The following is a 26,816-nucleotide window of genomic DNA, read 5'->3' as shown; positions in this document are numbered from 1 at the left end:
AGGAACAACTCAAGTCCTGGAAGATCAACTTCCATCGGGAACTCCATGGCGAAACAGGCAAAATTCCCTGGAGACCTCCTGGAACTCATCACTTGGGGATTAAGCTATAGAAGAGTTCACAGCCATTGGCACAGCGTGCATGTCGTGGTGGTCTGCTGCCACCAAAGCACAGTCCAATGCAAAAATTAAAGCCCCTTGGCTCATACCAAACCTAGAAATTTCGGATTTCTAAGTTGAATTTGGAGAAGGGAATTTCACCGAAGATGAAGAGCTTGGACAACACTGTCTTTCTTCTCAATATTGAACTTGTTATTTTTTACCAACTTCACCAACACCTTGCTTCCCGGAATCAAGCCAAATCGTATTTACCAGACAAACATTATGTATGCAAATATCGGGTCTTACAACATGAATGATGGAAACATCAAGACATACCCTGAAGCAATGGAAGTTTATGACAACAGACTCGATTCAACCTACGTTCTCATACTTCATTTGGATGATGCGTTTGATGAGACTTGATAATGTTCTTCCAACTAACTCTTGTTACGTCCACATTATTTGTTACTAGAAATTTCTAGTCTCCCGAGACTCTAAGAAAGAGTCGTTCATGATCTTAAGCAATTATCTATAATCATGTAAAAAACTTGGAGAAAGTTCAGATTTGCCTTCGGCCTAACTCCTGGATTCTTGAGAGGACTTCTGCTTTCAGCTATGTAGCGTAAGGAGGAAAATTATCAAAAAATCCTAAGCGTATTACAATTGTGTTAATTTAATCCTAAACCTGTTTCTTTCTCTTTTTTTCTAATTGAGTCCTAAACCTTTTGTATTTGTGTCAATTCAGTCCGCTTGGCTGGTCGGCATTAAGTGGACAAATATTTAATAGTATTTTAATATTTTATATTTTTCATTATTTCATTTATTTTTTCCTTTCTTTTTTTTTTAGGAGAGATTGATGAGGATGTAAGCCATAGAATCAGAGCATAAGGGATGAAATGGTGCAGTGCATCAGGATTTTTGTGTGATGGCAAAATCCCTCTTAAGCTAAAAAGAAAACTTTATAGAATAGCAATAAGGCATGCAATGCTATACGGAGCTGAATGTTGGCCAGCACAGAGGCAACATGAGTATAAAATGGGAGTAACGGAAATGAGGATATTAAAGTGGATGTGTGGTCATATAAAAATGGATAAGATAAGAAATGAAGATATTTGACGAAAAGTTAGAGTAGTACCGGTGGCAAAAAAGATGAGAGAACATATATTGAGATGGTTTGGGCATATTCTTCGAAGATCTCTAGATATTCTGATAAGAATAGAAGTTTGTTATTGAGAACATGACATGAAAAAAGAAAGAGATCGACCGAAACTTACCTTGAGAAAAGTAGTAAAACAAGATTTAATAAAGTGAGAAATAGATTGGCGTACGGTTTATCTTAGGACGGAGTGGAGAAAAACTATTAGCATTGTGAAGGGGCAGAATTCCTATATTTCATACTGTCCTTTTTAGTCCTTTTTCCCTATACATATTTATATATTTTTATTTTTATATAATTATTTCTCTTCCCTCAATCAGTCTTGCTTTTATTTATTTATTTTTGGATTCATCGACCGTCCACCCCAACTAGTTTGGGATAAAGGTGATGTTGATATTGATGTTGATGTTGTTTCTTTTTCTCTCTTTCTTTATATTATTTTCTTCCCACAAGCCAGCGAGTTGCGATTGCCAAGGGTCACCGGAGCTCGCCCGGCACTAGGCAAGGAGGCGTCTTCACCCACAGCCGCAAGTGCCTTACCGACCAACAAGGGCTTTGTGGCCCTAGCCCGGTGGCCGGCAAGCTCCAGCAATGTCGGCCACAATGGTTTACAAAAAAAAAAAAAAAAAAATAAAGAAGGAAGGAACAAAAAAAAAGAAAAAATAATAAAAAATCAAAACTATTAACATATTATTAAAAAGTTACCACATCAACGTTGGGTGGCTAAGAAAATTAAATTAACACAAATGTAAAAGGCTTAGGATACAATTGACAAAAAAAGAAGTTTAGGATTAAATTGACATAATTGCAATAGGTTTAGGACTTTTTTTACGAATTTTCTCCGATGTTAGACATTCGGGTGTATCCAATAACTAAGATCCCAAACAATGTACATGACTTATGTTATCAATTCTTAACGCTGCCTTGCGATTGTGAATCAGGGGCATTTCCATCAAACCTGAAATGACCGATAGGATAGTGGACCCGGCTTGAGACGAGCAAAGGAGCCGAACCGAACCAAACCAGTCCAGTTCTTGGCGGTTCCTAGTTCCTAAAATTTGGAATTGGTGATAATTGATCTGGTTCGTCATTCCAGGTGTGAACCGAACCACCTGGACCGGACCGATAATTTTTTTTTTAATTCTTATTAGTACAAAATTGAAAACCTTAATTAGTAATTTCCCATTCTTCACACTCAGTCACATTGAAAATCCTAACTGTCCATTCTTCACTCTCAGTCCGCTCATGCCTCCCGCTCACAATGCTCACTCTCAGTCTCACGAGCCAGGCCTCTCACGCCTCTCTCCTTCCTGAGGGCCATCCGACTGATTGGTGACGAAGGGGAGCCCGCGGGCCTTAATCTTCTTCGACATGAGCGCAAACGATCAACCGGCGGTCAGGCAGGGCATCGTGGCCGAGTAGACATCATCAAGCGAGAGGCAGCAAACTGGCGTCGCTCGTCTAAGCATCAATGTTAGCGTCCTCTTCCGTGGCTTCCGATTGTCTCGCCGGACAAGCCATGGAAGTGCAACAGCAACTTCCCCAGGAGACCGAAGTGCCCACAAAATTGAAGTGGATTTTCCTCTCTCCGTCGAATCTATGTCAATGCGAATCCTCTTACCCCTCCCTCACTCCCGCTCCCCCTCCCTCTCTCTCTCTCTCTGCAGAGTGTATGAATTTGACGCGAGTGAGGGGTCAAAAAAAAAAAAAAAGGGGAGAGAGATACACCCGGGTCCTGAATCCATGGGAACATTCCAAGACCAGGTAGGCTGGTTCCCGATCCCGCAAGCCGGGAATCGAACCTTTGTTTCGATTCCCGGCTCCAAAGTGGGAATCGGCCCATCAAGAAACCGATGACCCCTGTATCTGGCCCCTCCGTGTTTTCCCATCGTCACCCAAGGATGTTGAGGCTGACTATATGAACTCTTGGAAGTAATGGTTTTGCTCGGGGCTTCTCCGGTTTCGGAGGATCTATTTATACATTGTTCTGGAACAAAATCATGAGTAGATCACAAGCTTTTCCCTTTGATTCTTTTTCTTTCTATTTATTCTCATTGCTTGCGCTAATTTTTTTAAACAAACTTTTTCATATTTCAAATACTAGCAATGGTGAATGTTCATCTTCTTCTCTATACCTGCGTGACTTAATAAAAACACTCCGAATATCGATGTATAAATTCACATGTGAACTTATTGTAATTTTCCAAAAATTTAAGTAGTATTTCTAATTTTGAGGAGGAGAGGGTATTGCTTTTTACTTTTTCATAAGCCCAACCATATAAAACCTCAATCAAATAAAAGTTTAAAGTGATCAGTCCATGTCAAATAAGGGCATGGACTAGCCGATTGACCTGAGAAACATAGCAAACCCTTAAATTATGTCTCTTCATCTTTATTTGAAACAATTTTCACTCTGGCCCTATTACGTGAAAATTGAAGTTTTCCCACAATATCACGCATTGAAATAATGAACAATTATCGTCCATCTACACCAAGAAAGAAGTTATAATTGGTCAAACGCGGCGTCACATCCGCATGCCATACTAAGTTTTTATTATAGATGTTAAACTTAGCTCAAACATTAATGTCCATTTAAGAATTGAATTTCACAATAAAAATTTTATTTGACAAATTTTGGTAATTAGATCAAATCACAACTTTCCCTTCATTGTTGATTTTTTTTTTATCCTTTTTTGGTGCATTTCATATATATATGACTCGCCGTTCTGTTTAATCTTCATGAACGCTTGACTGCAATTTATTTCTTCGCTAACCATTCTTTTTGCTCTCTTCTCGCTCTTATATCAGCCATGTACTTTGCTGCTTTCATATCTCCGTCATCCTCAGTTTTTCGCACTTCCACGTAGTGATGTCTTTTCTGGGTTCTCGATGTTTGTAGGATGGTTGGTCCTTTTGCACTAATCTCTCGAATAGTTCGTGAAACCATGGCTCATGGGGGTTCTTTAAGATATTTGCTGGCTAAGAGGGATGTCAGAACTGAACCACAAACTGAACTGAACCAAATTGAACTGAAATTTTATACATTTTCAGTTTAGTTCGGTTCTCTGTTAGGATAATAAAAATAATCATAATATTCTTTCTGTTCTGTTCAGTTAGGTGAACCGAACCGTTTAAATATGAAGTTAACTTGTGCTTCCCAAACTCAAAAGACGCAAAACCCTGGAATAGCTCGTTCCATTGTCCGCCCGCTCCTCCGTGATCACCGATCAGTTGATGATCTCCTCACTCTCGCCACTGTCTCGCGCCTTCGGATTGACGAGCCCCCTTCGCTTCGATCAATCTTCGTTCGGCCATTTTCGAGTCTCAAGAGAGCTTGCCATTGCAAGTGCATTTCTCTCACGTCTCTGCTTCTAATCGTGCCTTCAGATGGACGACCCCTCTTCGCTTCGAATTCAATGCTTTTTGCTGAATCTTCTGCTATAGACATGGTCGATCTTTCCTTTCTCCTTTATTCCGATTTTTGGTTGCCGATCTCGGAGCGAAGCACCTTGTGGCTTGTGATTGGTGATACTTGTGATAGTATGAATCAATTCTTTTTTATTTCGTCATATTTGAAAAGTCTGTCCTAGCTAAGTTTTTATGATTTCGTCTTAATTCAATAGTTATTACTAAGATTAATAGTGGCAATTTCACCTTTTTCAAAATTTTGTTGATGATTTATTATGAAACTGCAAAATGCACTGGAAATCTCTAATCACTTCAGCATTGTTTTCGCAAAATATGTTGGGCTTGAATGATCTAATTTCGTGATCATATTGGATAATCCATAATCCGTTCTCATCCAATGACTTTCTTTTTTATTCACCCCCATGGTTCGTCCTTTATTTACTCAATGTGCTTGTCTGAATATTTTTAATTTTCTTTTTCTCTCGTGGTTTCTTATGAACATTGGTTTGTCAAATTCCGGCACTCATATATCTATAGTGAGAGGAAGATTATCAGGGCATCTTCCAATTTGATGGGTATAACGGTGACTATGCTAAAGTGACCGAAAGTAACGAATAACATGTAAGTGTGAACAGACGAAACGATTCAAGCATCCAAAAAAAATAAAAATAGAATAGTGGAAATGAATTGTGGGCGCAACTGATTTGCGTGATTCGATAATGTGCCTATTCCATGAGGAAAAATTGACGAGATGGTTTCACTATAATTTATAAAGAGAATACTATAGTTGCTTAAATGCTCAACTTTCAAGTGTTTAACAATCCTAAATGACAACGAAATCGGCTAGAAACAATCGCAAAAAAGTGAGTTTTCAGGCGCGCTCTACTCTCTTAATAACTACTCTCAAAAGCTCAAAACTGGTTCTCACAAATTGTTTTTGGAATGAACTTCAATATAGGGCTTAAAACATGATCGAGTTCAATAGGTATCTGGCCAAAATGGACGGAGACAGGACCATGTGCTGGAAACAACACAGGCTCCGGAGATTTTCCGGGTGTTCTGCTAGTCTTGGCCACCCGACACATCATGACCCGCAACCCAGCCACATCTTGATCGAGCGTTTGCCTAGTGGTTTGACTTGTCTGGACGCTAGGTGGGCCGTCTTCCCACGCCCTCCGGGCATCCGTCTCCATCTTCAAGCTCCCTTTGCAAATATTTCGAGTGTGCCGAAAAACATCATACTCATGCAATTCCAAATCAATCGAGAATAGCATCGAGACATAATTAACAAATAACTTAGGATACATTGGCAAATTTTTAAAAGATTTAGGACTCAGTTGATCAAATTGAAACATTAAGACTGAATTGGCACAAGTACAATATATTAGGACTTTTCTAGTAATTTTTTCATGCCAATGTATGACGCAAACAAAGAAAGGAAAGAGAAAAATTTGTGAAAGCAATCGGGGCTTTTAGTTTTTATGGATTCCAATTTATCGAGAACTTTTTGACAAATTAAAAGTCCAGCCAGAAAATTCACGGACATGCACGTGCTCGCCGCTTGTTGGGCGGCGAAGGTTTGGCTAAATTGGCAAATTCAAGGCCTCATAGAGATTGATTTGGCCAATTTAGAGCCACTTCAATAATGAAATGAGGGCCACCCTGAGCCAAAATAAAAAGTTCATGCCCTATATTACTAAATTACCAAAAAAACATTAAAATTAATACAAAGCGGTACCGCATTGTCATTAATTTTTAATTTTGACTTTAAACTTACCTGAAATATTGATGTCCATTTAACAATTGAATTCCAGAATGAAATATTTTATATGACAAATTTTGGTGAGGAATTTTAGATCACAAATATCCTTACATTGTTGAAAACTATTTGCAAGATTATGTAGAATCACCTGTTTTAAAAGTTTAATCTTAGAGTTCAAATCTTTTCAGGCCTTATTTGCCTCACCAATTAAATATTTCAATAGTTATTACTAGGAAAAAGACTAGAGTAACCATGAGGGAATAGTAGGATATTTGAAATATTAAATCACGCACTCATCTAAAGCTTAAACTTTTAATGTAAAATTTTGTGGAAGCACTCCCAACTATTCTTAAAGTTTAAGTTTGAAAGCACGATTTAATATTTAAATATTACTTGACTCCCTCTCAAGCTTATTATCTTCTATTTTTGCCTAATACTAAGCGTGGAAATATTTAATTGGGGACGTAGATAAAGTCTAGGCAAATGGGCCTGGAAAGATTTGAACTCAAGACCTCCCGATGCCATGTGAGAATTTATGAAACCACTGATAATTGTTCTAAAAGTTTAAGCTTGGCTTTATTATTTAAGTGTTCTATCAATATTCTAGGTATTTGGTGGTAATATTGATGGTACAACTGATGGTGGCTGACGCATTTATACCGTTTGATAAAATGGCTGAAGGACCTTAGCTGAACTAATTCATTTTTATGATAGACGAGTAATTGATGGAGTTACGAATGGTTTTGGTCTAACAACTTTTTTGTTTTTTTTTTTTTTTGAGATTGACACGCTTGAACAACCTACTGGAAAAGAGCTTGCACCCTCCATTCGTTGAGGTTCTGTGCCACGTTTGGTTGGAGAGTGGAATTGTGAGAAGTATTTTGAGTGTCATCATCCGTGGTTCCTGGTCATGAGGGCCATATGGATATTGTTCACATTGGAATCGTTCATTGGATAAAGAAGCTTTCAATATGCATGATTTGAACATTCTCGGGATCCCGAGTTAGCTTGTCAAATCTGCCTAGAGTTGTCTAAGGGACATCATTCTATCTTCATTTAGTTTCCTCCTTCATGCTTTCACCGTGAGTAAGTGCTGGAGCAATGGACAAAGGAGCAGCTCTCAAGAAAGATAGGCGCCATGTCTCTGAAAAACAAGCTCGATGTCAGTGGCTCATATCCGGTGGCACTGAATTTCTTATTGCTTTTGCTATTAAATTACCGATTATACTCTTACATACATGGTTACCATACATCCATGGAGAAGCACATTATGGTACTTGTATGCTTCTACACGGAATTTTATTAAAAATGGGAGCATATAGGTGGGTTGGTTCGGATCAATATGGAGTTATTACCTCATGTTCATTTTATATTTTCTCCCAGGTTGATTATAGTAGACGCATTTCAAATAATCTATCCAGTTTTAACATCCCTTGGTCAACGTAATCTTAAAGAAAAAAAGAATCGCCTATTCCAGGAGGTGTCAAATGGGTCAGGTTAGGCCGGGTTTAGGTTGGGTCGAATATGGTCCGACCCACATTGATCCGCCTAACCTGTTTTGACCCATATTCAATAACCCATACTCAACCCGACCTGCAATCGACCCATACCTGAACCAACCCGTTTTGACCCATATTACCAATCACACTAATATTCTAAGAAATTGTATATCACTCATTGAACCTATTTTAAGCTTTTCATATGTATATGTTACCAGATAAAAACTTCAGATCAAATAAAAAGAGCAAATTAAACAATAAAAAAATTAGTAAATAAAATAAAAAATGATATTACAAAAAAACTTTCATGCAATAAAATATTTTTCATTCACGTGAAACTCCTAAAAACCAGAGGTCGTGAATGTTTTGAACTTGCATGAACCCGGCAGCATTCAAGAATTCTTCCTAGACCATCTTGATCCTGATTTTGTGTTATAGGGAGAAATTGAAAGCACACAAGAGAGAGCACATGTTTTGAGACAAATCATTGTCTCGTCTCTTTTTTCCAACTGCCTAAGAAGGCATTTCCTTCCTCACACACTCGCAGAACAACATAAAAGACATGCTCCTCCTGCACTCATCCGCAGCGAACTCTAAAGATAGACATTGTTGGACACAAGAACAGCATCGGAAGTCTTAGAGAGTTCGTCATGGAAGGTGGAGGGGAGACCACCAATGTCGTGGATGGATCCCGCCGGAGGAAGCACGGGAGGGCAGGGCGTGATGATGCATGGCAGTGGTCGGCGGCGGATGGTGGTGGGGGCGGCAGGGGACGGCGGCGGTCAAGGTGACAACGATATTAATACAATTGATAGAAAGACTTAATACTTTGTTCTAAGGAAGGCAAGCTTCTGAGTTCCCCTAAAGAAAGTTCAAATCCGTTGGTGTTCTCTTCCTGGTCCAACATCCTGGGTTTTCTTCCTTTAAAAACGTGAAGACAATTGCATTGCAAAAGAAGGTGGAAGTATTTGTGGGCGTCGTTCCTTATCTCGATTTTAATGAGTCAATGTCCTTTGATAGAATGGAATTCTCGGGCTTTGTGGAGCGGGCGTTGTTGCTTAGTGATTCACAATTAATAGAACTTTCTACCTAATTGTTGGATCAAGGCCGGGCAAGGGCACGGCCATCGACAATTCGACATGAATATATATTTAGACTATGTAATGCAAGACAATGTTGGTCCACTGTGACACTATGTCTGCTTGCTAACGTCCTTCTTATTATAGTTTGTATTAATGAGATTTAGTTTGGTTCGGCATTATTAATCTCCTTAAGAGTGTCAAACGAGTATATAAAACTTGTAACTCCGATATTTCTCTATTCGAAAGTACTCTCAACTTTAAAAACTTTGGCCCATCTGAAAACTATATATATATATATATAGAGAGAGAGAGAGAGAGAGAGAGAGAGAACAACTTTCCATGATTGTATCAAATGCTAAAATCTTATCGATCCTGATTTTAGCATAAACCGACATGATTGATTCATATGACATGTGAGGGTCATGAGAAGGGAACAAAATTCTGTTTTGGAGCTCTTTCCGTTACCCATGTGGCTGCACTTGTGCTGTTACATGCGACCTTTTCAAGATGTGGTGTGTTTTTGAAGTCTTTCGACCCAAGCAAATTATATAGCCATTTAAGCCAAGCCAAAAGCTAACATTTTTGGGACCATCACAAGAGGAAAAAAAGCAAAATAACTTGATTAAAAAAAAAGCCAATAACTTTCTTTTAGGTTAAGCTTCTTGGAAAAGAGCCATTTGTTGAGTTGATTTATTGTAAATGACCCAATTTAAATAAATGCAATAGCTCATGCATACATTTGGCATAGGTTCTCAACTCTCTATTTAGTACTCTTTCAAAAGCAGAGACACCATTAAGCTAGTGATCAATATTTATTGTGCTCTTCTTTTTTCAAAATCAACTTGGATGCGTTTGTTTTGCGAAAATAAATGACTAGGTAATGAAAAATATTTTCATTATCGACAAAAATTTATGCCTAAATATATTCATGGATGATGAAAATATTATTCATCCTTTCATTTTTGTACACAATGTAACAAATTATTTTTTAAAAAAAGTTTCTAAATTATTCATCTTTTTCCGTTTGTTTTCAGCCATAACCAGCTTTTAGTGAAATAAATACACATTTAATTGAATAATAACTTATTTTTTCATTAATTATTCCCTCTGGTCATCTGTTTCCGTCTTCGGGCTTCCTCTGCAAACACTTCGAGTGTCGTAAGAAACATCAAAAGGATGCGATTTCGAATTAATCGCGATTAACTTCGAGTTTTATTTCAAATCAATCGCAATAATTTCGAGCCATGATAGGCGAATAAGAAAGGCATTTCCCAATTGAAAGGAATGAGCCGACGAGCCCAAACTTGAAACCCAGTCGACGCTCAATAAGTCCAATTCCTATCCCGCCATTTTCAACTTGCTTCGTACATCGTTTCCCGAGCAAGGCATTCCGATCTTGAAGACGCTCTTCAGTGTATCCAAATTCCTCATTTCTCTGCTATTTTTAAAGTCACTCCAGCAAAACCAATAGGTATTGTATTGTCACTAGTTTATGACTTGGAGATTTTCAAAATTTAGATTGGCTTTGGCAATCTAATCATCTGTTCTTTGAATTTGTTATCGGGAGTTCAACATAAGAAAGGATTTGCTCGATTCCTTCCCAGTCTTCTCTTGCCTCCTACTCTTGGAATTCAACGTGGGTCGTGTGAAGTTGGATTGTAAAGGACTTCTTGCAATGCTTAGCAACTCTTCTCATTTGATCAACATTAGATTCGGCCGGGTAACTATTCTGTCGTTATTGTTTCCTCTTACTGCATTCCATGTTATCTACAAAACCAATGATCAAGTGTGGAAGTTGATTGATATGTAATTGTGACTTAGGGCTTGGTTATGGACTCTGGAAAAGATGAAGAGACATTGGACCCAGTGCCTCAGTGTTTCCCGTTGTCGCTTAAGTACATTACAATTTGCAAGTTTGATGCCATTGATAAGCAACTTTTAGCGATGAGAATCATGCTGTTTTGGGTGAGCTATGCATAGACTGCTCAGAGCACTGCTCAGACAATTTTTCAAAGAACGTTTTGCAACGCATTACGAAGCTTCCTAGGAGTTCATATCAATGTGATTTCTCTATGATCACCTAGAAATTTTAGCACATTCGGTTTAGTAGTTGGGTTGTGTACTGACCTAGGACTTGATCGATATTACTTTAGTTTGCAATGCACAAAAAAAATCGAAAGTTTAAACATGCTAAGCATTTTGTGCATGCATCTCATATGACAAAAGAAGCCAACAAAGTCTTAGCTAAAAGTAAAGAAGCCAACAAAGTCTTAGCTAAAAGCTAGGGAAGCTAATCTTGGCCATGTGATTCAAGTTTAGATTTTGCGTCAATATAGGTTTGAACGCGTAACTAGATTTTAAGCTGATCATGGCCAATATATATATATATATAGAACAACTTTCCATGATTGTATCAAATGCTAAAATCTTATCGATCCTGATTTTAGCATAAACCGACATGATTGATTCATATGACATGTGAGGGTCATGAGAAGGGAACAAAATTCTGTTTTGGAGCTCGTTCCGTTACCCATGTGGCTGCACTTGTGCTGTTACATGCGACCTTTTCAAGATGTGGTGTGTTTTTTAAGTCTTTCGACCCAAGCAAATTATATAGCCATTTAAGCCAAGCCAAAAGCTAACATTTTTGGGTCCATCACAAGAGGAAAAAAAGCAAAAAAAAAAGCCAATAACTTTCTTTTAGGTTAAGCTTCTTGGAAAAGAGCGATTTGTAGAGTTGATTTGTTGTAAATGACCCAATTTAAATAAATGCAACAGCTCATGCATACATTTTGCATAGATTCTCAACTCTCTATTTAGTACTCTTTCAAAAGCAGAGACACCATTAAGCTAGTGATCAATATTTATTGTGCTCTTCTTTTTTCAAAATCAACTTGGATGCGTTTGTTTTGCGAAAATAAATGAGTGGTAATGAAAAATATTTTCATTATCGACAACAATTTATGCCTAAATATACTCATGGATGATGAAAATATTTTTCATCCTTTCATTTTTTAACACGATGTAAGAAATTATTTTTTAAAAAAATTTTCTAAATTATTCATCTTTTTCCGTTTGTTTTCAGCCATAACCAGCTTTTAGTGAAATAAATACACATTTAATTGAATAATAACTTATTTTTTCATTAATTATTCTCTCCGGTCACCTGTTTCCATCTTCGGGCTTCCTCTGCAAACACTTCGAGTGTCGTAAGAAACATCAAAAGGATGCGATTTCGAATTAATCGCGATTAACTTCGAGTTTTATTTCAAATCAATCGCGATAATTTCGAGCCATGATAGGCGAATAAGAACGGCATTTCCCAATTGAAAGGAATGAGCCGATAGGCCCAAACTGGAAACCCAGTCGACGCTCAATAAGTCCAATTCCTATCCCGCCATTTTCAACTTGCTTCGTACATCGTTTCCCGAGCAAGGCATTCCGATCCTGAAGACTCTCTTCAGTGTATCCAAATTCCTCATTTCTCTGCTATTTTTAAAGTCGCTCCAGCAAAACCAATAGGTATTGTATTGTCAGTAGTTTATGACTTGGAGATTTTCAAAATTTAGATTGGCTTTGGCAGTCTAATCATCTGTTCTTTGAATTTGTTATCGAGAGTTCAACATAAGAAAGGATTTGCTCGGTTCCTTCACAATCTTCTCTTGCCTCCTAGTCTTGGAATTCAACGTGGGTCGTGTGAAGTTGGATTGTCAAGGACTTCTTGCAATGCTCAGCAACTCTTCTCATTTGATCAGCATTAGATTTGGCCGGGTAACTATTCTGTTGTTATTGTTTCCTCTTACTGCATTCCATGTTTTCTACAAAACCAATGATCAAGTGTGGAAGTTGATTGATATGTAATTGTGAATTAGGGCTTGGTTATGGACTCTAGAAAAGACGAAGAGACATTGGACCCAGCGCCTCAATGTTTCCTGTCGTCACTTAAGTACATTACAATTTGCAAGTTTGATGCCATTGATAAGCAACTTTTAGTGGTGAGAATCATGCTGTTTTGGATGAGCTATGCATAGACTGCTCAGAGCATTGCTCAGACAATTTTTGAAAGAACGTTTTGCAACGCATTACGAAGCTTCCTAGGAGTTCAGATTAATGTGATTTCTCTATGATCACCTAGAAATTTTAGCACATTCGGTTTAGTACTTGGGTTGTGTACTGACCTAGAACTTGATCGATATTACTTTAGTTTGCAATGCGCAAAAAAAATCGAAAGTTTAAACATGCTAAGCATTTTGTGCATGTATCTCATATGACAAAAGAAGCCAACAAAGTCTCAGCTAAAAGCTAGGGAAGCTAATCTTGGCCATGTGATTCAAGTTTAGATTTTGCGTCTATATAGGTTTGAACGCGTAACTAGATTTTAACCTGTTCACGGCCAATATATATATAGAGAGAGAGAACAACTTTCCATGATTGTATCAAATGCCAAAATCTTATCGATCCTGATTTTAGCATAAACGGACATGATTGATCCATATGACATGTGAGGGTCATGAGAAGGGAGAGAGAGAGAACCACTTTCCATGATTGTATCAAATGCCAAAATCTTATCGATCCTGATTTTAGCATAAACGGACATGATTGATCCATATGACATGTGAGGGTCATGAGAAGGGAACAAAATTCTGTGTTGGAGCTCTTTCCGTTACCCATGTGGCTGCACTTATGCTGTTACATGCGACCTTTTCAAGATGTGGTGTGTTTTCGAAGTCTTTCGACCCAAGCAAATTATATAGCCATTTAAGCCAAGCTAAAAGCTAACATTTTTCGGGCCATCACAAGAGGAAAAAAAGCAAAATAACTTGACTAAAAAAAAAGCCAATAACTTTCTTTTAGGTTAAGCTTCTTGTAAAAGAGCGATTTGTTGAGTTGATTTACTGTAAATGCTGCCCAATTTAAATAAACGCAACAGCTCATGCATAGATTTGGCATAGATTCTAAAGTCTCTATTTAGTACACTTTCAAAAGCAGAGACACCATTAAGTTAGTGATCAATATTTATTGTGCTCTTCTTTTTTCAAAATCGACTTGGATGCGTTTGTTTTGCGAAAATAAATGACTAGGTAATGAAAAGTATTTCATTACCGACAACAATTTATGCCCAAATATATTCATGGATGATGAAAATATTATTCACCCTTTCATTTTTGTACATGATGTAAGAAATTATTTTTTAAAAAAAGTTTCTAAATTATTCATCTTTTTCCGTTTGTTTTCAGCCATAACCAGCTTTTAGTGAAATAAATACACATTTAATTGAATAATAACTTATTTTTTTTATTAATTATTCCCTCTGGTCATCTGTTTCCGTCTTCGGGCTTACTCTGCAAACACTTCGAGTGTCGTAAGAAACATCAAAAGGATGCGATTTTGAATTAATAGCGATTAACTTCGAGTTTTATTTCAAATCAATCGCGATAATTTCGAGCCATGATAGGCGAATAAGAAAGGCATTTCCCAATTGAAAGGAATGAGCGGACGGGCCCAAACTGGAAACCCAGTCGACGCTCAATAAGTCCCGCCATTTTCAACTTCCTTCGTACATCGTTTCCCGAGCAAGGCATTCTGATCTTGAAGACTCTTCAGTGTATCCAAATTCCTCATTTCTCTGCTATTTCTAAAGTCGCTCCAGCGAAACCAATAGGTATTGTTCTGTCACTAGTTTATGACTTGGAGATTTTCAAAATTTAGATTGGCTTTGGCAATCTAATCATCTGTTCTTTGAATTTGTTATCGGGAGTTCAACATAAGAAAGGATTTGCTCGATTCCTTCCCAGTCTTCTCTTGCCTCCTAGTCTTGGAATTCAACGTGGGTCGTGTGAAGTTGGATTGTAAAGGACTTCTTGCAATGCTCAACAACTCATCTCATTTGATCAGCATTAGATTTGGTGGGGTAACTATTATGTCGTTATTGTTTCCTCTTACTGCATTCCATGTTATCTACAAGACCAATGATCGAATGTGGAAGTTGATTGATATGTAATTGTGAATTAGGGCTTGGTTATGGACTCTGGAAAAGATGAAGAGACATTGGACCCAGCGCCTCAGTGTTTCCTGTCGTCGCTTAAGTACATTACAATTTGCAAGTTTGATGCCATTGATAAGCAACTTTTAGAGGTGAGAATCATGCTATTTTGGATGAGCTATGCATAGACTGCTCATAGCATTGCTCAGACAATTTTTCAAAGAACCTTTTGCAACGCATTACGAAGCTTCCTAGGAGTTCAGATCAATGTGATTTCTCTATGATCACCTAGAAATTTTAGCACATTCGGTTTAGTAGTTGGGTTGTGTACTAACCTAGAACTTGATTGATATTACTTTAGTTTGCAATGCGCAAAAAAAATCGAAAGTTTAAACATGCTAAGCATTTTGTGCATGTATCTCATATGACAAAAGAAGCCAACAAAGTCTCAGCTAAAAGCTAGGGAAGCTAATCTTGGCCATGTGATTCAAGTTTAGATTTTGCGTCAATATAGGTTTGAACGTGTAACTAGATTTTAACCTGTTCACGGCCAATATATATATAGAGAGAGAGAACAACTTTCCATGATTGTATCAAATGCCAAAATCTTATCGATCCTGATTTTAGCATAAACGGACATGATTGATCCATATGACATGTGAGGGTCATGAGAAGGGAGAGAGAGAACAACTTTCCATGATTGTATCAAATGCCAAAATCTTATCGATCCTGATTTTAGCATAAACGGACATGATTGATCCATATGACATGTGAGGGTCATGAGAAGGGAACAAAATTCTGTTTTGGAGCTCTTTCCGTTACCCATGCGGCTGCACTTATGCTGTTACATGCGACCTTTTCAAGATGTGGTGTGTTTTCGAAGTCTTTCGACCCAAGCAAATTATATAGCCATTTAAGCCAAGCTAAAAGCTAACATTTTTCGGGCCATCACAAGAGGCAAAAAAGCAAAATAACTTGATTAAAAAAAAAGCCAATAACTTTCTTTTAGGTTAAGCTTCTTGGAAAAGAGCGATTTGTTGAGTTGATTTATTATAAATGACCCAATTTAAATGTATGCAACAGCTCATGCATACATTTAGCATAGATTCTCAACTCTCTATTTAGTACTCTTTCAAAAGCAGAGACACCATTAAGCTAGTGATCAATATTATTTGTGCTCTTCTTTTTTCAAAATCAACTTGGATGCATTTGTTTTGCGAAAATAAATGACTAGGTAATGAAAAGTGTTTTCACTATCAACAACAATTTATGCCCAAATATATTCATGGATGATGAAAATATTATTCATCCATTCATTTTTGTACACGATATAAGGAATTATTTTTTAAAAAAATTTTCTAAATTATTCATCTTCAATTAAACTAACATAGCCATAAATTAAGTGATAAGTAAGAGCGTTGCTTAGTTTTCGAATTTCGGATACTTCTACATTCCGAGGGCTAAAAAATACATGATGGATAAAATAGGGCTAGCGTAGATATTGGAAAGAATTTAATAGGTAAAGCTCTTACATAGTTTTTTTTTTTTTAAAGCTCTTACATAGTTAATTAGGAAGAAAGATGGGAAAATGTCTAATCAATCCTAAATTTATATCTTAATTCAATCATAAACTTTTTAACTTTATTAATTCTAGAAGTGTCAAGCGGGTGGGCCGGGTTGAGTTTGAGCCGAGTCGAATATGGTCTAAACCATATTAATTCATTTAACTCGTTTTAACTCATTTTTACACAGTACAAATTTAATGATCTATACCCGATCCGACCCATACCCAATCCATATTTCTTAAACATTTCTTTATTTAACTAAATCATATAATACTTGTTCTAATAATTTGATTAAAAAATAATATTGCTAAAATTCTTTATTGCAATACAAATTTAATAATTTTTTAAAATTTTGTAAAAGATATTTTTATTTTTATTTTCATTTTTATTATTTTCCTTTTGTCTTTTTCCCTCCTTCCTCTCCCTCCTCCGTCTGCAGCTCCTCCTCCGTAAACCAATTACAAGGGCACCATTTGCAGAAGCAATCCGACTAAACCACCGAAACCAACGCCCATCAGCCTCTCAGACCTCCGCCTAGCCACCAACGACTTCCTCTCCGGCGGCCTTCCACCTCCTGGCGTTGCGCCGTTCACGGTTGGGACAGCAGGGGCGGGTTCGGGTTGGTATTGTCAATAGCTCGAACATCATCTCGACGGAGCCGTAGCTTAACACCAAGATCTTCCATTTCCAGAACACCGAACTGTGTGGCGAGGCGGCAGCCCCGGAGCCGGAGGCGATTGAGGTGAGCGACTCGGATCCTATGGGCAGCCGGAAGTTGAAGAGGTCTATGGAAGCTCATTCTTGACATTCGCTCCCTTAGGCGGCCCTCCCTCTTGTCCCGATCAATATCTCCTTCTGCACCAATTACGCCATTTTCCTTCGCCTCATCCACTTCCTTGGCCTCCTTTTGCATTCGATCTCGCTCATGGTCTTCGTTGTCATGATGGCGCTTCATCTACTTTCTCCGACGAGCCCCTCTTCGTCGTCTTCTGCTAGACGATGGATGAACACGTGGTCTTCATTCTGATGTCGATGCTGACGATTGTGTTCCCGTTGCTTATGCACGCGACCGTGAAAATCATGGTGGCGGCGCTGCCCGCAGCGCTCGGAAGGCGGAGGATTTGTCTCTGGTAAGGCATGGGTTGATGCCATGGTTGGACCTTTTTCTTTGCCGGTTATCAAATGGGTCGAAACTGGGTTTCTTTCTGACTCATTAAAACCTATTTTTACTTAGGCGTTGCTCCCTTGGACCCATTTAGATCCATGTATGAAATTTTAAAAAATCCATATACCATCCATTTTACTAAATATGAGTTAAAATATGAGTCAGTGACCTGCATTTTTTTTTTTTTGGTCAACCAATGAGCAGCCTGGTTGGCCTCACGTGGGCAGTACCGAAAGCCCAGAAATCCAGATATGCGATCCATGAAGAAGCAGCATTCCTGCAGAATAGGGTACGTCTTCCACGAAGCTGATAGAGAGAGCTCAGGTTCGATCGCCGAAGGGGAAATTCGTCGGAGCAGGGCAAGATCTGTGATCACATTGGAACAATCTGATTCAATAAGAACGGGCGCCGTCAGCTGCTGTTCAAAACAGAAGCGAATTGCATCTCTGCATGCTATGGCTTCAATCTGCTCGGGTTCAGAGGCATTGGCGAAGTTGGCAAATCCCCCAACACAACAGCCTTGATCATTGCGAATAATGCCAGCGATGGCGCCAGTAGAGTCTCCAGGAAAAAGGGATCCGTCAACATTGATTTTCAGAGTACCTGCTGGGGGAGGTGTCCACCGAAAAGGTACTGGAGTACATCCTGATTTGGGGTTTTTGTTACTAGGATTCCAGCGGGTGAAGTTTGTAACATTTGCAGATGCTGTGCTGATGACGCGCCAAGGATCGGGACGTTGCCGCCGGAATATAAAACTGTTACGGGCCTTCCAGAGGTGCCACAAAGTCTGAGCCACCATTGGCGGGGACGGGCCCTGATGATGGAGGTCAGCTTGCCAACATTGTAATAGCCAATCCTCAATCCTTGTAACCTTCGTTGGATCAATATGTATATTAATCTCTGGGTTTGTCCACACATGCTTAGTCCAGGAACACAGCAAGAATAAGTGCTCAAGGGTTTCCGGTTGGCGTAGGCAAAGAGAGCATCGCGAGTCAGGTAAAATCTTACGCTTGCATAAGTTAACTGCAGTAGGTAACGCGTTTTGACAGATGCGCCATAAGAAATGTTTGATTCTGGGGGGCACTGCAAGTCTCCATATATGCTGCCATAGTGAGGGGGGGCACCGGTAGGATGAAGATGGGTTAGTTGTCGGCTGTATAGGGGTGGCAGCACGAATCTTTGTATAAGCTGTTTTCACAGAATAAGTTCCTTGAGTAGATAGTGGCCAGACTAAACGGTCATTAGGGCGAAGTGGATTGAGTGGAACTGCTAGAATCTCTCGGACAATTTGTGATGAGAAAAATGTACTAGCCAAGGATTCATTCCATTGGGTGGATGATGTGATGAGATCTGCAACCCAGTGAGGTTCACCCACTTGTGGTACGCCACCAATAGTGCCAGAGGGTAACCAGCAGTCTGATCTGATGCGAATTCGTGTGCCGTCACCCACTTGCCATTGGACATAGGGGGCAATACGATCTCTTCCAGCTAAGATGCTTTGCCAACCCCACGAGGGTCGACCCCCTCGAGTCGCTTCCCAAAAACTGGAGTGCAGGAAGTAAAGGCCTTTAAAAAGTGTCGCCCAAAGGCTACAGGGGTTGGAATGCAGCCTCCATGCTGTCTTCCCCAGCATGGCCATGTTAAAAGAAGTGAGATCTCGGAAGCCTAAACCACCTTCTTGTTTACTGTGCTTCAATAGGTCCCAACTCTTCCAATGTAGCCCTGTTTGAGCCTCGTAGTTTCTCCACCAGAATGATGCTACACGCCGCTCAATAGCCCGACATATAGAGATAGGCACCTTAAACACTGACATAGCATATTGCGGAATCGCTTGGATAACAGCCTTTATTAAGATTTCTTTTCCAGCCATGGAGAAAAGCTTTTCCTTCCATCCCTCTAGCTTACTATGAACCCGAGCTAATATCCAAGAAAAAAGTTGTTTTTTGGTTTGCCCCCAATCAGAAGGCAGCCCAAGGTACTTCCCTGTCTGGGAAATCTCTGGTACTCGCAATTCTCTGGCCAACATTTGTTTCAATGTAGATGGACAATGGCTACTAAAAAGGACACCTGACTTGTTCAGGTTCACAACTTGTCCCGATGCATAACAGTACTGGTGGAGGATCTGCGCGAAAATCTGACACTCTGAAAGTTTTCCATCCATAAAAAAGATGGAATCATCTGCGAAGAGAAGGTGCGACAGCTTTGGGCAATAGCGATTGAGTTTAATACCGGATAAGCTGCCATCCTGTATAGCTGCAGCTAGCATAGAAGAAAGTACATTAGAAACCAGGATAAAAAGGTATGGCGACAGTGGATCGCCCTGACGCAGTCCTCTAGATGGGTAGAAAGAGGGTAGCGGAGTCCCGTTGAGCTTGACACTGAAAGAAACAGATCGAACACAAGACATGATCCAAGAGACCCACTGCATGGCAAAACCCATTCTGAGAAGACAATCCTCCAGAAAATCCCATTCAACGCGATCATAAGCTTTGCGCATATCAAGTTTAAGAACAGCCTGATATCTTCGTTGTCGATGACGAGTGCGGAGCCGGTGGAGGACTTCCTGGACTATCAGTATGTTGTCTTGAATTTGCCGTCCTGCAATGAACGCGCTTTGTTCCTTTGCTACTATAGTTGGCAATAATGGCTTCAACCGATTGGCAAGAAGTTTGGAAATAATTTTGTAGGAATAGTTGCATAGACTGATAGGGCGGTATTGATCAAGACACTCCGGATGAGGCACTTTGGGCACAAGTGTAATATGACTATGATTCAAGGAGCCTGGTAAGATACCTGTGTTGAGAAAGGCCTGAACCATTTGAAGAAGGTCATGTTGAATAGTCTCCCAATGATATTGATAGAAGAGGCCACTCAAACCATCCGGGCCTGGTGCTTTGGATTTACCTAGCTGGAATACTGCTGTCCTCACCTCTTCCAGGGTAGTTGATTGAGTCAATGAGGAGTTCATGGAAGCTGTAATGGTCTGTTGACAGTGACTCAATATGGGATCATAGTGGCGCGGGCCTTGGCTCCGATAAAGATCAGCAAAATAGGAAATAACATGATCTTGTAGTTGCTGTGGATGACGAAGCCATATACCTTCAGCTGTTTTAAGGGTGGATAGGCGATTCCGCTGGCGACGTTGGATAGTGGTGGCATGGAAGAAACGAGTATTATGGTCACCATAAGTTAGCCATTGAATTCGAGACCTTAAACCCCAATATTGCTCCTCCTGACGCCATAAGTCATCAATCTGGTTTTTAAGTTCAGTGATGCGCATATCAGCATCAGCAGAGTATACCTGTCGATTAGTAAGGTCCTGAAGCTCTTGCCTGAGAGACTGAATAGCCCTGGTAGCATGCGGAAATCGAAGTCGACTCCAAATTGAAAGACGACGTTGAACATGATGTAGCTTAACCAGAAAAGATTCACGCACCGAATGAGTGTCCAGCCATGCCTCCTTTACAACTCGGCTACAATCAGGATCCATATTCCAATATGCTTCATATTTGAAATAATGAACACGAGGAGGAGGTGGGGGATGAAGAGACACCAACAATGGAGAATGGTCGGAACCAATTGCTGGTAATGCAATAGCTTCAGCTTCTATATACTGTAAACGCCAGTCTAACGAACAGAAAACACGATCAAGTTTCTCCTTTATCAATTCCAGCCCTTGTCGATTGTTAGACCAGGTAAATGCGCAACCCTTACAGTCAATCTCCATTAAAGAACATTCTGTCATAAAGTTCCGAAAGGCTGAAATACGAAAGTTCTCAACCGGGCGGCCACCCACCTTTTCCCAACTATACATAAGCTCATTAAAGTCACCTAAGCATAGCCACGGCTGCTGAAGATTCTCATGGATACTCTGGAGTTCGACCCAAAGACGTTGACGGCCTGGGAAATCATTAGGAGCATGGATAAAAGTGATCTCCATTTGTAGATGGCTATCTCGATCCATAAAAGACAAATGAACACACATATGTGAAGCAGATAAAATATTTACATCAACTCCCGCCGACCAAAAAATAGCAAGTCCTCCTGCCGTGCCAAGAGGAGCGACGGTATAGCTTTCCAAAAAATGGAGTTTTCTCCTGTGACGTAAGATAACCTCATCGGGTTGCTTCGTCTCCATAAGAAACACCAAAGTGGGCCGCTCCCGGGCCACCAAAGCCCGGAGTTCACGAACTGTCAGAGGGTTGCCCAGCCCCTGACAGTTCCAACACAATATCGTCATGGAGTACGTGGTAGCTTATTAGGGCTAGCTACCAAAGCCCATGTAGAATGTTCCCCCGCTTGGATAATTGGAGTGTCAACAAGCTGCGGGTCAGAAACTGAGTGTAGTGATTGGTGTGGAGCCACGTAAGGAGAAAAGCGACGAGGTTTTTTAGAAAGGGCGCCCACCTGGCTTTTACCTTTATGTTTCCTGGTTGTTTTAGTCTGAACTGAGAGCTGTGGGGGTGTGGCCTGCGCTATAGCTTTCCCTTTATAGTCACCAGGAGAAGATACAGCACCTGGCCCAAGAGGAAGAGGAGATTGTATGGGTGAAGTGGGGCTTGATGGACGGATAAGAACTGAAGGTGGGGACAAGGTGTGTGGGGGTGAGTAAGGTTGTCCATATATGACTATGTTAGAACCAGGGGAGACGGGACAGTGAGAGGGAGAGGATGTGGTGTGTTGGACAGAGCCGAGAGATGGGAAAGATATAGGTGGGGTCGCTACAGTATCCTGATTTTGCTGCCAGCGCCTTGAAGGTTCTTGTTCAGGGTAATATGATGGACCAAGTTGAGGGGGGGGTACATGAGGTGGATGGAAGCCATCATGATCTGCCTGTAGATTATAGAAAACACGCCAGAAAGGACTGTGATCACAGGATTCTGCCCTCATCCAGCTGCCATAGCTACTACTCATAGAAGAATCAAATCGGTCTTCATCGTATGGAACCAGAGGACAGAATTTAGCATAGTGTCCAATGCGCCCACAGGAGTAACAGTAGGTAGGGAGCCGCTCGTACTTGAAATCGAGCCAACGCTCCAGCCCTTTGTAATTAGCAAGGATGCCAACTTGAAGTGCATCTTCCAGCTGGAGTTCAACCTTGGCTTTAATGGTAAGTGGAGCGGCAGGAGTACGTGATTCAATCTTTATTTGCAACACCCGGCCGACTTGACTCATAATTTTTTCCACAATACGAGCAGACTGCCATCCAATAGGCAGGCCAAGTATCCGAATCCAAAACGCACATGTATGGAATTCATAGCATTGGGGTGGGGTATGAGGGTCACTATTTTGCAATAGTAAGAGGGAATTGGAGAACGACCAGGGTCCAGTAGAAATCACACGGTCCTTTTCTTGAACCGATTGAAAGCCAAAGCTGTACAAATTGTTCTCCAGTGGTGTAAAATGAACCTGTTCAGTTCTCCAAGCCTTCTTCATGGCTGTCTGGAAGGCGGCAAAATTAACAGTAGGAGTATTGTAAAGCTGGCCAATTAAAGTAGCTGGACACTCCTCTATTGTTTCATCAGATATGTTTGCTTTATCTCTTGGATTCATCAATTTACCCAACTTTTTGCAAAGACCAGCCAGGCGAGAAGCAGCATCAGCAGGATCTTCCTTGGATATAGCAAGAGAGAGAAGTAAACAGCAACAGGTGCAAGAGGACAGAATTGGGTAGAAATTTCCTGTTCTAAGGTGTAGAGCAAAAGGGGCAGAGCTGAGGAGCTAAATAAGGAACAGCGAGAAGCCAGAACCCCTCAAACGATGCTAGAGAAAAGGGAAAGCAAAATTGTAATTATGTGGTAGGGTTTAGAGAATGAAGAAGCAGGTGAGCAAAGATCCAGTGGATGAGACCCGAACAGAAAAGGAGAGTGTGTGAGGAGAAGAGAATCACGGGGGATGACAGATCATGAGTGTTATACCCTTCTCAAGAAGAAAAGGAAGTAACCGCTTTAGAAGGGGGGCCATCTGGAAAGGGGTTGATGAAGAAGCAGGAAAAAAAACGAAGAGGGCAGTCTGCTTCAGCAAAGCAGGGAAAAGCTACATCATAAAGTGAGTAGAGAGGTTTCCCTCTAGCTAGGGAAAGTTTTTTCGGTGGGCTATAGTGACCTGCATTGACAGCTCTATTAATTCAATCCATGACTTTTATTTGAAAATTTAAATATGGCTTTTTTCGTCGATTATCATTAGAAATTGCTGAAATAGCAGCGTGCCGGTGAAAATTGATGGGATGGGGATATTGTAATTTCGCATAAAGATGTAAGATTGAAGTGGAACAAAAAAAAGGTTAGGACTAAATTGATGTGCAGTAATAAATTGTGAAGATGCTCAACCATTGACCACCCGGAGCAAATCCATGCCCACGCCATCATCTCCGGCCTCTCTCGCTTCAGGTACGCCATACGGGAAGATGAACATGCAGCCGGCGTTTCTCTCGCATTCCTTCCCCCGTGTCTTCGACTTCGATGTCGTGATAATGGGTTAAAGATCGGGAATGAGCGGTTTGATGAGGCCATTGAGTTGTTTTCTGAGGTTAAAGATCGTGCTAGCGTGAAATTAAGTGGATCTCTTCTGGTTAGCGTACTAAGTGCCTCTGCCGTTGTGGGAGCCTCTAAGAAGGAAAAATGGGTTCATAAGTACCCAGATGAGAATGTCATCGACTACAAACTTGAGCTAGGCAATGCACTGATTATCTTCTACGACTAATGTGGGTTCGTCAGATTCGCACAGAAAATGTTTCACCAAATGCCCCTGAAAGATGTGACAAGTTGGAGTGTGATGATATTAGGTGTTTTCTGTTAATGGTGAGAATTTAACAGGGCTGCAGCTTTTCTCGGAGATGGAAAATAGGGGTCCCAAACCAAATGCTGTGACATTTATTGGAGCTCTTATGGCCTGCACTCAGAAGTATCTAGTCAATGAAGCATGGCGCTTGGTGGACGTCTGAGCAAAGTTTAATGGGCAACCTCTTGGTCTGGCTGAAAATAAAAGAGGCTGGTGTGTTGATAAACAGTATGATAATGGAACCAGATGGTGCAATCTGCGCATCTTTGTTAAATGGGTGTATGATGGATGGCTAAGTTGAGTTTAAAGAGCAAGTACACAGGCATTTGATCCAACTAGAACCTCAACATAGTGGATGCTGTATCCTGGTTGCCAATGTGTATGCTAAGATGGGCATTCGGGATGATGTTTTGCACTGAGGAAAACTATGAAGGAAAAAGTACTCACAGTTTCTGCTTGGAGTTTCATTTAGATTGATGGCATTGTTCATAAAGTCGTTGTTGATGGTCCTGCCATGCGTGCTCCTAGGTGGACTTTGTTCATGGAATCATGAAGGAGCAGCAGAGCAAGAAGGAGAAAAATTGTGGTGCTGAAGGAGCCGAAGCATGCTGTGGAGGATGATGATGTTGAGACGATGACGAAGTTAGGCATTCTGGTTGGGTTTGATTCGTCAAAAGGGAAGCCGGTCCGGAGAGCAGATGTAAGCAACATTAGGGCTGTGACAAAGCATCAGCCTAGACAGTACATGAACAGGAGGAGGGTTTAATCAGCTGTTGCCGACAGAAAGGAACAGTTGGCTTGATTTAGAAGACTTCAAGGTGCGTATTATCTATCTTCTTTATGGTTTGGTTTGAGCATGGCATGCTTGTCGTTCCGTTCAAAGAAATAAATTCATGGTCTTTTACTGGATGCAATCATAGGGGCTTCCTTGACTACCTTAGCTTTCTCATGTATCCAGTGGTCTCTTTTTAATAAGTTGTGTTTATTTTGGCGAGTTCTCTTATGCTATATTTGGATGACATCCATCCACCACAAAATCAAGGACAAGGATACCAAGTTCCAGAAGCAGGGATAATCAACGTCATTATGAGTTTAGAACTGCAACTGGCATTGATTAAAATAAAGCTAGTATAGGGTAGATTTGCGGAAGATAAATTGAAGGAAACTGTCTGACCAAGAGGACAGTTTCTCTAATGTATTTCAAATCGTCCTATTCAGGAGGTATTTGAAAGGTACACTGGAATGTCTGGTTGGGAAGATCTGGTTTATGGTTTATGGCATAGGAAATCTTTTTCGTTGAAAATTTTTCTGGTCGTCTTTCTGCTCTTTGCCTTCACTGTGGTTGCAGTCATTCCCTTTTGTCAGTATTTTTATGTTGTTTAGTTCAAGCCCTAAAATGCAGCTGAACCAACTGTGTTATAAAAGTTTATTTCCTCTGTCTCCATAATGTTAGAGATGGTTTTTTCTGAAGGGACTCCTTAGCCTATATAGAAAGCGTGGTTTTCTCGTTAACCACTTGGTCAAATTTGAGTCAGTCAATTTTGATACTTACTGGAATGCTGGGTTTGGCAGTAAGTTTGAATCGAGCGCTAAAATTAATATCCTTTTCCGTTTGTTTTCAGCCATAACAAGCTTTTAATGAAATAAATACACATTTAATTGAATAATAACTTTTTTTTTTTTATTAACTATTCTCTCCGGTCATCTGTTTCTGTCTTTGGGCTTCCTTTGCAAACACTTCGAGTGTCACAAGAAACATCAAAAGGATGCGATTTCGAATTAATCGCGATTAACTTCGAGTCTGATTTCAAATCAATCGCGATAATTTTGAGCCATGATAGGCGAATAAGAAAGGCATTTCCCAATTGAAAGGAATGAGCAGGCCCAAACTGGAAACCCAGTCGACGCTCAATAAGTCCAATTCCTGTCCCGCCATTTTCGACTTGCTTCGTACATCGTTTCCCGGGCAAGGCATTCCGATCCTGAAGACTCTCATCAGTGTCTCCAAATTCCTCGTTTCTCTGCTATTTCTGAAGTTGCTCCAGCGAAACCAATAGGTAACTTGGAGATTTTCTTTTCTAGATTTTTTTCTCCATTTTTGGTTATTTCATGGGTGAGTTTCGTGGCTGTGTATGAGTAAAGTTTACTGCTTTTTAGGCTATGGGGCGAATGGGACGGTTAATTAGAAAAAAAAAAAAAAGGAGGTAGATCAATCGATTGGGTTTCTATTGGGAGAGAAGTTTCACTCATCCGTTGTTGTACGTATGAGTGGTGCTTGATTCATGGTAGAACATTTGGTGCTTTAAGCACTACACAC

The 26,816-nt window shown here is 40.2% G+C and overlaps 1 long non-coding RNA gene and 1 pseudogene across 1 annotated transcript; both read left to right on the top strand.

Annotated features, from left to right (window-relative positions):
* Positions 1-18,064: 18,064 nt before the first annotated feature.
* LOC115730566 lies at positions 18,065-18,982 on the top strand. Its single transcript, XR_007197925.1, has 3 exons — positions 18,065-18,349; positions 18,422-18,562; positions 18,649-18,982. It is a non-coding gene; the product is annotated as an uncharacterized LOC115730566 (long non-coding RNA).
* A 4,963-nt stretch (positions 18,983-23,945) lies between these two features.
* LOC125314292 lies at positions 23,946-25,185 on the top strand (annotated as a pseudogene).
* Positions 25,186-26,816: the final 1,631 nt, after the last annotated feature.

The sequence above is a fragment of the Rhodamnia argentea genome, chromosome 3, assembly GCF_020921035.1.
Source record: "Rhodamnia argentea isolate NSW1041297 chromosome 3, ASM2092103v1, whole genome shotgun sequence".
Taxonomy (NCBI): Eukaryota; Viridiplantae; Streptophyta; class Magnoliopsida; order Myrtales; family Myrtaceae; genus Rhodamnia; species Rhodamnia argentea.
The sequence above is the reverse complement of the archived record's forward strand: the minus strand, read 5'-3'. Positions and strand labels throughout refer to the sequence as shown.